The sequence below is a fragment of the Oryzias latipes genome, chromosome 7 (genome assembly GCF_053564925.1).
Source record: "Oryzias latipes strain Hd-rR chromosome 7, Olatipes_Hd-rR_3.1".
Classification (NCBI taxonomy): Eukaryota; Metazoa; Chordata; class Actinopteri; order Beloniformes; family Adrianichthyidae; genus Oryzias; species Oryzias latipes.
Genome location: NC_136243.1, coordinates 26470309 through 26483705, shown reverse-complemented (window position 1 = coordinate 26483705; position 13397 = coordinate 26470309). Strand labels below are relative to the sequence as shown.

Below are 13397 nucleotides of genomic sequence, written 5' to 3'. Positions count from 1 at the left end.
GACCACAGAGACAGCCCCCCTCACGCTACAGATGCTTCAGAGATCAAGTCAGCCAATAAAAAGACATATATCCAGCTGCTTTGACTTATTTATCCTGTGCGGATGAGCTCAAGATGGAACATCTCCTATAGGCGAGCTTAATTAATTGTGATAAAAGGGCTAATTCAGAGGCTGCACGAGAAAAGTGAGCCAAACAATAATATTCCCCACAAATCATCTTAGCCTGTCAAATATTTCCCTCCATAACTTTCTATTTCAAAGTCATTGGAACGTGAGGCTTTTGTTAAGGAACCTCATGAAACAAAACTACCTCCCACTCATCTCCGCCACTGGATCTGCACCCCGGACTAAACTTGCAGCTGCTCCACATTAAAAAACTCTCGTCCTTTGTTGGAACTTGAACAAGAGGATGTTTGAGGCTGCATCCGACGGCTAACTCATCGGTCGCCACGATAAGCTGCACTGACCTGGGCCTGCCCCGGCTGTCCCAGTCAAAAAGGGCCCCCTTTGACACTGATTGCAAGGCTATGAGTAGTCTCTCCCCTGTGCCCTCTCAGTGCAACTCTAATTAATAGCCAATTCATCTTCTCTGATCTGAGCCAGCACATGGAGTAATATATCGTTAGTTTGGCAAGCAAGCTATTAAAGTGTAATAACCAAGTACCAGCACTCGATTTGGAAGAGTAGCACATACTTAACCATGAAGTGGAAACAATTAATTTATTGGAGGATCTCCTGTAACCAATCATTTACTAGCACTCACACTGTGATGCAAAAGTCATCTCCTGTTGTGCGTGGCACAAGTCCATGACACATTTTGGGCTCAGTGCCTCTTGCGAAGCCTCCTGCTCTAAGGCCAGTTAACGTAAGCCTTTTTAGAGTACCAGTGTCCCCCAGAAAAACCCAATGTAAGGTAGCGAGTTCATCACAAAATAGCCCCTGGTAAACTACGGATTCTCTAATCACAACAAGGTGCTTCTTCAAAGGGAAATTCATTTTGATTTACAATGACTGAAATTTTATACCCAGACATGACTTATTGATCCATTCTGATGAAAATCGTGGTTTGGGTGTTTTTAACATGTTCTTGTATCATTATATAAGGAAAAATTAGGATTAAAATTATGTTTCTGAGTATTTCTTTATTTAAATTGTTGTGAATCAGAAGCAGATAAAAAAAATGCTGTTTGAAGAAGATTGTAGTTGTGGCCTACAAGTTACTACGGCAAGCCACAAGCTCTGTTCCGCTCCATTCTGATGCATCCGCTTGCAGACAAATAAACCCACGAAAGCCTTTTTTTGCACTAGTATAGGTTGGGTTGTGGGGGGCTGTAAGCTAGCAGGAGAGCATGTAAACAGATGGATGATGGGGGAAGGGAGGCGGGCTTGCTCCGCGCAAACAGTCCCGCCCACAACTCAGAGGAAATTTTTTACAAACAATGACACAGTTTATTCCTAATTAAAAGACGACTGGGAACACTTTTACAATTAATCAAAAGTGATAAGAGTGGGACCTTAAGCAGAGAAAATGTTCAAATTAATGTAATCTTTAATAAATGAAAAAAACAACATAAAGAATCGTTTTAGCCAATTAAGGTGGGCAGCTAACAAAAAAGGTCACCTACTGTTTGTACTTCCTCCATAATGCAAAACAATAAATCCCTCCTTCAAACCTTGATAATAGCAGGAAATAAATGAAAATGCACAATGCTCACAGGGCTTCTGACCTTCCTCTGAAGCAAAACATTTAAAACCCATTATTCTTTTTGCCAGAACTAATGAAGTTTTTTTTTTTTTTTTTGTCTCTTCAGCTTAACACACTAATTGACACTTTTTTGTGGATAGCCCAGATGGAAAAATAAGTACCTCCTTAAAGACCCAACTCCCCTGTTCATTCTCCTTTCTTTAAGTCCCTTATTAATTAAACTTTCACCAAGTCGGGCATTTTTATTAAAAAGACTGTCTGCCATAGCATTGAACTGAAATAGCCTATTGTTACTAAAGCTATTTTTTTTCTATAAATAAAAACGATCCACACAGAACAGTAATTAAAGAAGATTCTCATCCCGACTGCACTAAAGTTGGTCGGCTTAAACCAGAACTTTTTGCTCCAACTGAATAGTTATTCTAAGACGGTTCCATTTGGCATCTTGAGACATTAAGTGCTGCATTCCAACAGAGAAATTGAAAATGTGTTTTTTTCCATTGTCATCCATTCTGATGCTTAGTGAGGAAATATTGACCCTGCTTTTACTTTGTCAATTATACTCCCTTTTTGTGGTTTTCTTTACAACTTCTGACTGACTTTAACTTTGGGAAAAAAATATTAATTAAGATTTATAGGGGGAAATTAGAGGAAGGCTTATTTTGCAAACTGCGATTAAATTTAATTTCACTTCTCACTTTCTTTTATTAAACATTGTTTTAAAATGAATAATTCAGTTATGAAAACTATCCAAAAACATATTAGGAGACTTGAATTCTCCTCACTTTAGAAAATTAACTGATAGGAGTTCATTTTCTGAGGACAAGAAGCAAATGTGTTTTGGGATTTTAAAAACAATACTTTAGATTTATGAAGCCTCACTCAGTTTAAAGCAGAACTTTGACCAAGTCTACTTTGGCTGCGTGCATCCGTAATATATATGCAATCCTAAAGATCTAAAAGACAAGAAATTCGTAACCACTTTTTGGATAAATGGAAGGTTTAAACCTTCTTGCCTGAAAAACCACGTTTCTCCTCGGAGGATCCCAACAGGTTCTGCGCAACCATAATTCAGAGCCCATTTAAGACCCTCTCTGATAAAAATAGTGTTTTTACTTCTTGTGCTGACCTTTGTGGATGTGACTTTTCAACAATCTTCTGCTAAAACGATAGAGCAAAAAAGGTATCGCTTCATTTCTTCCTGGGACAAACACAAAAACACAGCTAAATAAGTTTTCAGAAGCCACTCGTTTGATCCAATTCCATGATTTCATGAGAATCACACTTTTAAATGATTCAGAGCGATAAACAATTCAGGCTTGTTTTCCAAATATTTTGTGTCACTTTTCTGTTTTCCCCTAATGAGATGTCACTAATATGTACTGGAATGCTGTTTGAACACACAGTTGGATTGGCCACGGAAAACTTAATGATGTATACCAAATGTGGGGGGACAGCTTCTAAGCGCATGTTTTTGTAGACAAACATAGATGTTGACAATGCTTTCCACCCAGTTTGCCATTGCTGTCGAGCTGAAAATCTTGAACTAAGGAGAAAATCTTTCTCAGGTAACAGATCCTTTAATAAGTCACATTTTATCAGCATTGCACCAAAACTGCATGGATGGTAAAGATGCGTCGTAAAAAGAGGCCACTTTGGAAAAGGTATATAATAGTTTAGAATTCCTGTTTGTGTGAATTTAGGAGAAAAACAAGTGAGTTTTACGGGACATTGTTTCATACTCAGAATAACAAATTAAACTTGCATGTAATCTCTTTACACAAATGCATCCACCTATTGTCCTCTGCACATTGCCGTATTGTTCCTCTTTGCACATAGCAACAAATTTGAGGTTAATTTGTGCCGCAGCTCCTTCCTTTGAGCAGATCCCAGTCATCTTTAAACAGCTCCATTTAAAATGCAATTTGATTATCTGCCAAATTGCTACCAAGTCTTTCCTTCTGCAGCTTGACAGTACGAAAGGGTGGAGGGGGGGTTAAATTTTTTAATTAGCATTAGTGCATAAAAGAGAGGTCTTTGTTGTAATGCATTTATGCATTTGAACACAGAATCCCAGAATGACCATCAATTTCAAAGAGTCATCACCCAAACGATTTCAAACTAATAGATCCAATGGGAGAGTAGCAGTTCTGGCATGGACTGGCGCAAGAATCACAGAGGTCTTCAGTGGTGCTGGAAAAAAAATACCCGTAGGACATGCATGTTTAAATAATCCAAAACTTTTCTTTAATCATAGTTTAGAAAATTGGCAAGGACCTTCAGCAGGAGGCAGCTGCTCTGCCCCAGAGCCATTTAATGAGATTCGCTGAGGGTTTCCCTTAAAATATTTATGCTGTCCCGTGGCACGGCAATATTGTCTTAGATTAGGGAGATAAGAGCCAAGGAGGTGTGTTGACGTTCTCCTAATCAATTTACTAATTGCTGAAGCAGCAATAGGAGAGGAGAGAGGAGTCCCTTCTGGTGAGCTGTATTCTAATAAATGCTGAAAAATGTATTTACTCTATGAAGCCGGGAGGAATTCTGAAGCGGGATTACAACACACCGCTGACCGACATAGAGCAATGCTGTGGTAGAGGATGCAGCTAAAGGAGCAAGAAGAGGTCTCCAAACATAAAACCATTTCTAAGGACCAACACCTTTCCATCTGTCCTGGAAGGAGACAGAGGAAAGCCTTGAAGACTTGGCAAGAAAAACCCTGACTACTTCATGAACAACCGGTAATGAAACCTCAGGCTTGTGGACGGTGGCCCTGAAGTTCAAGTCACGCTAACAAATCCCTCAACGTGATCATAAACCCAAAATAAAAAAAGCAAAACACATAATGAAAAAACGTTGCCTTTCAGAAATCAAAACAAAACTCAGAAAAACCGAAACGAAATATAAAATGAAGCGTTTTGGGGGAAAAAGTAATTTCCAGAAATCAGAATGAAATGTCAAAAAAAACGAAGAAAGTGGATTAGGAAGTTTCAATGGGACATTGCTGATTGGATGGTGACAAATCATTAAACTGAAAGTTAATATATATGTAGTAGCACTAGATATGATACGTTAGCATAAAACTTGTATTAGTGTGCGGACATTCAACACGCATTTAAAAAAACTCAAACTTTGTAAATTAAACATCATCGTCCAATCAGCAATGTCCCGTAATACCTACCTTCTCCGGTTTCTTTCTGTGTTTTGTATTTTAACATTTCATATTAATTTCAAATTACTTTTGTTATCCAAAACGTTTCATTTTTATTTTGTTTCATTTTTTTGAAGTTGTATTTTGGTTTCTGGAATTTTGTTTTCCATCTTTTCATCCATTATCTTAACCCACTGTTTCCTTTTTGGGGTCACAGGGCTACCAGAGCCTAACCTGGCAACCGGACAGGTCACCAGTCTGTCGCAGGGCCACACTAGGGACAATTTAGACAATTAACCTAAAAAGCACATTTGTGGAATGTGACGTAGTTTTTTTATTATTTTTACTAGTCATTGTGATCTTTAATATGTTTTTGTGTTTTGTTAATGTGATTTACATGTCAGGGCCACCTTACTTATGCATAATAAAAGAAGTTAAAGTGCAAGTTTGCAGCTCATCCCAGTGACCCTAAAACCAAAACAAAAAGGATGCACAATAGTGTGTTTACACTGAGAGAGATGGGACCCTAATACCTATTAGCATAAAGGGTGGATTTCCTATGGGAAGCAGAGGGCAGGAGGCCCAGACATTACACCAGACGCTTGGATAGGGTGACTGAAGTCACCTTTAGGCCTTCTGCCACAGGCTAACCCCCCTCACAACCTCTGGGACTGAGGGCAACCCTGGACCTGTCATCCAACACAGTCCACATCTTACAGAGGGTTGGGGGCAAAAGCTGCTCCACCTTTTCAACATCACACTTTCTATAAGACTCTTTCCTCTGTGGGCTGTGAAGGTAACAACGTGTTCCCCAGATCAAGACAGGTCAAAGGACTGTTTGGAGAAAATATTCAAAAGGAAAAATCATGAGGTAATCAGATCAAAATTTTGCAAAAGCGTAGGCTGGAGGGGAAAAAAAGGGACTTCCTTATGACCCTGGTTTAGCACTTTAAAGAGTGTTAGGGCTGCCACAGAAACTGTGTTTTTTTTTCTAAAAGCTAAACAGTGTTATGAGAGAGGGAAAAAAAATCATAGAAGCATTTGTTTTCACACTATCTTTCCATGTCACTTGTTTCCCCAATCAACTTGTTTCCTAAACTCCCACAGTGTCTTCGTTGCGACTGAGCAGGATCTGAGCTCCGTTCCTTGGAGAATTAGGGCAAAACAAAAACACAAAAAAACCTGTTGCTTTGACATTTTGTTCCCCCTCACCTCGACGCACGCCAGTCACAATGGACCGGTGCCTATGTGATCGGTGTTCCCATCACCATGGTGATGCTCTCTGTCTTCCAGGGCTCCCTGGAGGGGACTGGGTGGTTGACGATGGGGAGAAAAAGGGCAGGAAGGGACCTCGTTGCAAAGTGTACTTCAGTTAAAATGCAGTCAAATGGGGGAAAAGACTTGTGTGTACCACCCTGTTCAATATGGATCATCACATATGCTTGACAAACAACTTCAAAAAGAGTTAAACTGAGAAAGCAACACTTAAATCAAACAAGCTTGATGCGTTGAAGAAGAATCCCTCCAACATGTCCAAGAGTAAAAGACCGAGAAGATGCAAGTTTAGGTTCAAAGACTTTGAGGAGATGATGCTACAACAAGCACAGACAAAAGGTCACACAAGTTTCAACTATCAGCTTTAGTACAATCAGCTTTGCCTAATATGACATACACATGTGATGAGCCGTCAAAATTTTGAATGTCTAAATGATATTAATTATTTTTTATGTAATTTTTAATTATTCAAGCCATTTTATTCATTTAAATTTAATGATATTATTCATTATATTTAACTAATTCTGGCAGGGGAAACACATCTTGACACAACACCGACACCTACCTTGACTGCAGCGGCAAAGGAAAGCAAAATATAAGCTAACCGTCAGTTCAGGGAGAAAGTTCGCCTGTTTCGCCCCAGTTGTGATTTGAAGCAGGCTCTTCACAATGTGAGGTGAGAGTGGTAACCACTGTGCAGCCTGATGTCAATCCAAATTAATACTATGGATAAGTAATCATTTACTGCAGCGGATTTCAGCCATTTTAATTAAATTAATAATTTAAATTCTTGTTACAAAATTTAAAAAAGGCCTTCAATATACTTCTCTGTTTAGAGTAAAAGCCTAAAAATGCCTTCTAATGTGCTTTTGTGGGCGACCATGATTGATACAGAAGGCTTTCCCTCATCTCATCTGATTAATGACAAAGAAAAATTAATATAGCTATCACTGTTTAATGTATGGGGTGACAACACACTGGCCTGCAAACTTACTACAGCACAGACATAAATACTGGATTGAATTTCCATTTAAGCAACATGGCTGAACAACCATTACAAGTGACTGGCAATTTGTTAAATTAGTTAATTGGTCACCACTTCATCCAATTCATCTTAAGGCTTGCTTCTGGACCACACCCAAAGAGTTTAGCATGCTCCACTCAACAGTTACACAGAGCAGAAATCGAAAACCTGAAACTCTTTCAGACTGAATTTCAATTTTAAATCAAAACTTTTTAAGTTTCTTCTCAAAATTAATGAATCCAGGCTGTTTTTAAGTCAGATTCAAATTAGGTTTACTTGTAAATGCCAGGTGGCTAAGGCACAGAAAAGCCACAAGCTGGGGTAAAGGGTCTATAACCTCAATGAACGTCCTCACTTTCTCCTTGAACATCTATCCTTAATTGTGCTCCTTGTCCCAAAGTGGCCAGCTGGGAACTGTGAGCGTGTGCCGACGTCCCCACTAACCTTGGCCAGCGCTAGGATTACCGTGCATTTACACTCAATGCTCCCTCATTCCTTAAGACTTATTAAGAATGATAATGAGCTCGTAGAGGGGCAGCTCGTCTCTTTCTCAAATCTAGGAAAGCTCCTCTTCCTGTCCGTTTCTGGCTTGTCTTGTTCTCCTCTCCCCACCCTTCCTCCTCAGCACCTCCTCTGCAGTCTTTTTCTTCCCAAGTCCAAACCTCTGTCTCTCTCTTTCTCCATCGTATTGAAAGGACCCAGGACAAATTACTAAAAAGGCCATTTTCATCTATGAACTGCAGGATTTAATCGATACTTATTTCATGCCTTCAAAATCAACCCTATATTACTGTTGTCTGCATGATTTGTTTATTTTGCTTTGGAGTGTTCCTACAGTAAAAGGGTGGAGGGGGGTGCTCGAGATGCAATTCACCTTGAACCTCCATTATATTGGATTTCTCTACTGGCTGATCAAGCATGCAAAAAGGACATTTCCTCAGCACTAAAATAAAAAACAATAATGATGATTAAAAAAACATGTGTGCTATTTGTGCTGTGGTCTAACACTATGTGTTGAAAGCAGTATATTTTTACAAGGGAAACACAATGGTTGTGTCAGTGTGAATTTGTATACAAAATCATTACAGTGGAAGCAATTGATAAAGCTTCTGTGCTGTGGAGACAAAACTAATGGCTCCTGAAGTCGTCAACCGCTGCCCTGGATAACTGATGCTTGGTTGACATCAAAAACCTGAGGACCACAACCAAGGTCAGACAGATCACAAACACAATTCTACAGGCCCCCCTGACGATGCAAAAGAGCAGTTATGAGACATGAGGCATTTTACTGATAGGGCTGCAAGCAATAAAAATGTTTGCGGCACACTGATATTCTCAACCTGTTAAGCTACGGACACACCAGGCATGTGATGCGTTCAGCGCCTACAAAAGCCCAAGTGTTGCCCATTCACACTGCACAAGCAGGGAGGGGCTTCTTCTTCTTTTTCTTCTGTTTATTGTCACATGTCCCCTCCTTACAGTTGGAAGAGGCTTGGTTCAAAATGTCAAAGCGGTACAAATTTTTTGAATCTAGCTCCAGGCTTTTCTTTCACAGCTCTATTCCAATATATGAAAGACTTGGTGTCGCATAAACCCGTCCGAGCACAAACCGCAATTATTATTTCTCCTCCATAAACAATTTTCAAACAATTGGCACTGACGTGAATTAAAAGGGACGCCATCCATACGTCACTACCAAATCCAAGTTCCTGATTGGTCACAGTTCAACCTGGTTTAGCTTTTAGTGGCTTTATTGGATGCTGATTTTGTTTATAGAGCCTTGTGTAGCTACGCATGAACAAGAGAATGAACAGATTTTTCATTGAAAGAGGTCGCCTGAACCAAGAGGACCTGACTGCAGATATTAACGTCCAGCCCAAATCACTAAAAAAACACCGGACAGTTTACATTTTTCATGTTTTGCGCTTTAATAAAAGTTTTTTTTTAAATGTTGAGGTAAGTATTAGGGTAAATTGTATCATTTCTGCTTCGGCCGATGATGTCAGGCAAGGTCCCTCTCACTTGAACTCACGTTACTGAGGGTGTTGTGAACGTAGCTTCAGGTGAACAAAGCAATACAGGCAACATTTAGGGACTAGTTAGGAGAAAGAAAAGCTCAAATCAAGAAGAGCCCTTCAAATTTGTCAAATAAAACAATTTAGAAGTGTGAGTAAAATGAATAAAATTTCTGTAAAAAGTAGTAACCTTAAAAAAAGGGATAAAATAGATAATCAATGCAAATTTGAGATGTTTCCCGATTCTTACAGTGAAGTCTTGATAATATCCAGCTAGAGTTAAACTTCTGGATAAACAGAAGAACCCGAAGCTCCTTTTACTCACTCCTTTCCAACATGTACAACACCCCAGCAAAACTCTGAGGTGAACTGTTGTTCCCGCAGTGTCACCTGCTGTTGGCTATTATGTTTGTTGACCCCAGAAAATCAAAAGAACCACTAGAGCAAACTTACCTCTTGCCTGGTTAATGGTTGCTATTCAAAACACAGAAAATGCAAGCTGATTTCATGCCTAAACATGTGTTTTTTAAAGCTTTCCTGTTCAAGTGCCAAGTGTGTGCTTGCTTTGCATGCATGAATAAATCTGCAACAGTTAGGCTGAACAGCTGCTGCATCATGAGGATATAATGAAAAAAATACATCAGAAACTGCACATAACGCACCTTTTTAACAGGATGAAAATTGCTCATCTTTAGCAGATTTGCAAGACAAATGCGCAAAAGGGACATCAGAAGTGAAAGCTTAAAAACTTTCATGTTTACCTTGTGTTGTACGAGCAGTGGCATTTTTTTATGTTAGAAGATGGCTTTCCTTGAATGATCTGTTTAACCAAAGACAGCAGGGAGAGAAAAAAAGGGGATAATTAATTACTTTTGTGAGCTATTGCACAGGAGAGACAATAAACCTGCCTGGTCGCCATGGATATGACATATTTGCTCTGAAAACAACACAATAATTAGCAAAGGAGAAAGATCCGGCGAGAATATGTGAAATCCAGGCTTAAAGTGCCAGTGATCTATTCCTGTCCTCATCTTCATTCCTGACGATAATTGCAAACCCACTAGAAAGCAAAGCTGACATTTCTATATGTGCAAGGGACCCTTTGCAAAAACAAAAAAAATGAATAAAATACAACATGTTGCATCTTATCTCTTATATTTGTCGTGCTCTGCAGAGATCACAACAAAACTGAGCATGCACAGAACATGCTGTGTTTAAACAATCTGTCCTTCAGGAGACGGAAGTCAGAAAATCTGCCTTGCAGTCAAAACTGTCTAGTATTTACCAAAGTGCAGACAGTTTTTGTGCGTATGTGTGGTGACAGACAGGTGCCAAATGTTGGCAACATTTTAGCCAATAAGACCTCATTACATATAAGTTAATGAAAAATAAATAAATATAAGTTATGGAACTGAAAGAAGCAGATTTAACCTCTTAATATCTTGAAGACACACAGTCTCTGACGCAGGATGAAAAAACATGTATTTTAACTCCTTTTAAGACCACCTGTACAACAACAGAACTTCCGCTTGAAATGCTACAGTGGAGTTACTCCATGAACATTAGATGACCGTTGATGAAAGTTACAAACCAAAAGAGTTACAAACCAAAAGAGTTTCACTAACTAAGTTGATCTGGACTGAAAGTGTAACTTTCAGTACTTCATTTGCGCTCGTGTTTGTCATGGATCGTCTGTCAGACGCGTCAGCTCGCAGGAGCAGCCTTTTAGACACAGGTGCAAGCTGCTGAAGACTTCAAACTTGTCCTTAAGTGGAGGTTTTAACCCGGTCTCGTGCGTTCCAAAAGTCAGCGAGCGTGAATCAGACGCGCCAACACTGACCGGGCACCAATGTGCCAAACGAGAGCGCAAAGTTTGGCTTTTGCGCTTCGGTTACGCGTTCGCTGCCCTTCCAAATTCGGACTGCGTTTCATTTCATTCTAGAGTTTGTGAAAACGTGGTCCTGTCGCCGGCTTTTTTCCAAGGTGCTGAGACTGAATGAGCCGCTCCAGACCTGCTGCTGCTGCTGTCAGCGCTGCCGCTGCGACCAGACTCAGTGTTTACCGACAACTCCTCACGCAAACTCTCCACCTCTCCTAACAACGTGTCTAACATGTTAAGTACATGTTCAGGGGGTTCACTCACTCTTGGGGGGTGTTTAAAAACGAGATGAACCATAGTTGGGAGAAAATGGAAAACTCTTACCTGAGCCACTTTGTCGCCTTTGGATTTTTCCAGCCAAAGTCAGGAGTGCCTTTACGGTGGGCGGCTGGAGAGCTTTCATAATTTAACTTCCTAGCATTTTTTTCTACAGTTTTTTCGGGTTTTATTGTGGCATTTTCTAATTTCTTACTGGGGAGAGTTGCCTGGAAAATGCGCCCTGGAGACCGGCCCAAGTGGGAAGAGGAGCCTTTAATTGAATTTCTTTGTCTAAAGAGGTTGCATGGAAAACCTGAACTGGAGTTCAGCAAAGTTTTCCATCAAAGAAATTATTTATTTACTTCTTCAACATTGTGCAAACAATATACTGTACGGCATTTTAGCTTTCTTGGTGTACACTGCAAAATACCCCCCCCCCCCCCCCCCGAAATATGTCAGTTATCTCAAAATTAAAAAAAATATATTCAAAAAAATCACAAATCTGCCAATTTGGCAGGGGCGGCGCTAAGGGGGGCAACAGAACAGCCCATGGCTGGATTTTGTTGTTGGCCGCACGCATTTAAAATTTAATTAAAGTTAAAGTTCCAAATGTGTTCTCCGCATTTGTGTTCTCTCCCTGACCGAGTTGAAGGCTTGCTGTCCCCCACTAACCATACTGGTAATAAATAAAAACAAGAATAAAATCAGGGGACCTTTTTTTTTTATTATTACCGTGATGAAATAAAGAAAGATCTCATAAAGTTCAAGTATTGTGATCGGGATTGCTCAAGCTCCATCGACCCTGCGACAGACCGTCCAAGGTGTACCTGCCTCACCCATCGGTAGCCGGGACGGGTACTGTTGCCGCGCTGCTGCCAGACCATTAAGTCGGACCCGTTACTCAAATTGCGCCGCAGCACCTCAGATCACATCTGTACTATTGACTTAACATTAAAATTGTCCGCCTATGACGCCCGTTCAGTGTGAACGCATCTTAACCCAAACCCTGTAATCCTAAACTTAATCCTTCCTCTGGGTCCGTGCAGCCAAAAAAAGTTCAGCACTGGCTGAACGTATTTGAAAAATTACATGCGAAATAGTCACTTTCTTTCTGGCATTTCGTTTTATTGGCTGTGCAAGGATATTCAACAATTTTCCCCATTTCTGAGACTGTCAGTCAATGTCGTTCGTATCTCCAGCCCTTGTGTCAAGCTCTTCACTCGTGCAAGACGCAGCTTGCAGGGAGGGGGGATTGAGGGCGGAGCTACTCAGTTTAGCACCAATGGCCACACCCATGTAGAGGAAATTTTGGCAACTGAGGCTTCAAATAAACATGAAATATGTCTTATAAAGACATTTAGGTTGAGGAATTTTGGTTGAAAACGTCATAATCATAAATAAAACACCACTGGGAATGTTTTTTTTTTATTTTTTTATTTTCACGGAGGGATTTTAAACAACACGCAAGGGTAATTAAGGGTGAAGTAGATGGGACGCATTTTTTTTAAACCCTGCACACTGCACAAGGGGCCAGTTAGTGCTGTTCACGTGATAAGTGTACACTCATTGCTTGCAGTCTGACTGTTAGAAGGAAATTAGACAATCAGAGTGTAGTTTGTGTGGGTGTCCTGTGGGTTTCCTATAGGTGTCCTCCGAGCCCTTACATATCACCTGCACACCCCGTATGTGTAGGATTTGCATTTTTAGTAAGGAGCCACCTCTATAACCACAATTTGGCACCCAAAAACCTGCAGCACCTGAACGGGGCAACCCCTAAATGAGTGAATGTGAATAAAGTTTTAAGCAGTTCTAGAAACAAAGATTCGACAGCCACCTGTGAATCAAAAGGTCACACTCCCATTTGTGTGCGACTTCAATGTCAAATGTATAACCATAAAAAATGCATAGTGTATAGGAAGACCGACTGTGACCTTCTGAAATAATCTCACTCCTGAATGCTTCAAAAATCCCAACAGTTTGTTTACCTTTCCTAAATAGGTCACATTGGGAAATCTGACTCTGCTCAGATTTGAACTTTAATTGCATGACAATGATAAAAGAACATAACGCAGTGCTTCTGATTGAATATATGT

General features: G+C 40.1%; 1 protein-coding gene across 3 annotated transcripts in view; it reads right to left on the bottom strand.

The window, feature by feature from the left end:
* The window catches only part of casz1 (castor zinc finger 1), a 180634-nt gene extending 169093 nt beyond the window's left edge, over window positions 1-11541 (bottom strand). For 2 of the 3 annotated variants that reach the window (XM_078950758.1, XM_078950759.1), the window contains exons 1-2: window positions 11371-11540; window positions 9929-9987 (exon numbers count right to left, since the gene is read on the bottom strand). The gene's annotated coding sequence lies outside the window, so the exon portion shown is untranslated. Of the gene's footprint in view, window positions 1-9928; window positions 9988-11370 lie in introns of all 3 variants that reach the window. The other variant, XM_078950757.1, reaches the window with a different exon arrangement.
* Window positions 11542-13397: the final 1856 nt, after the last annotated feature.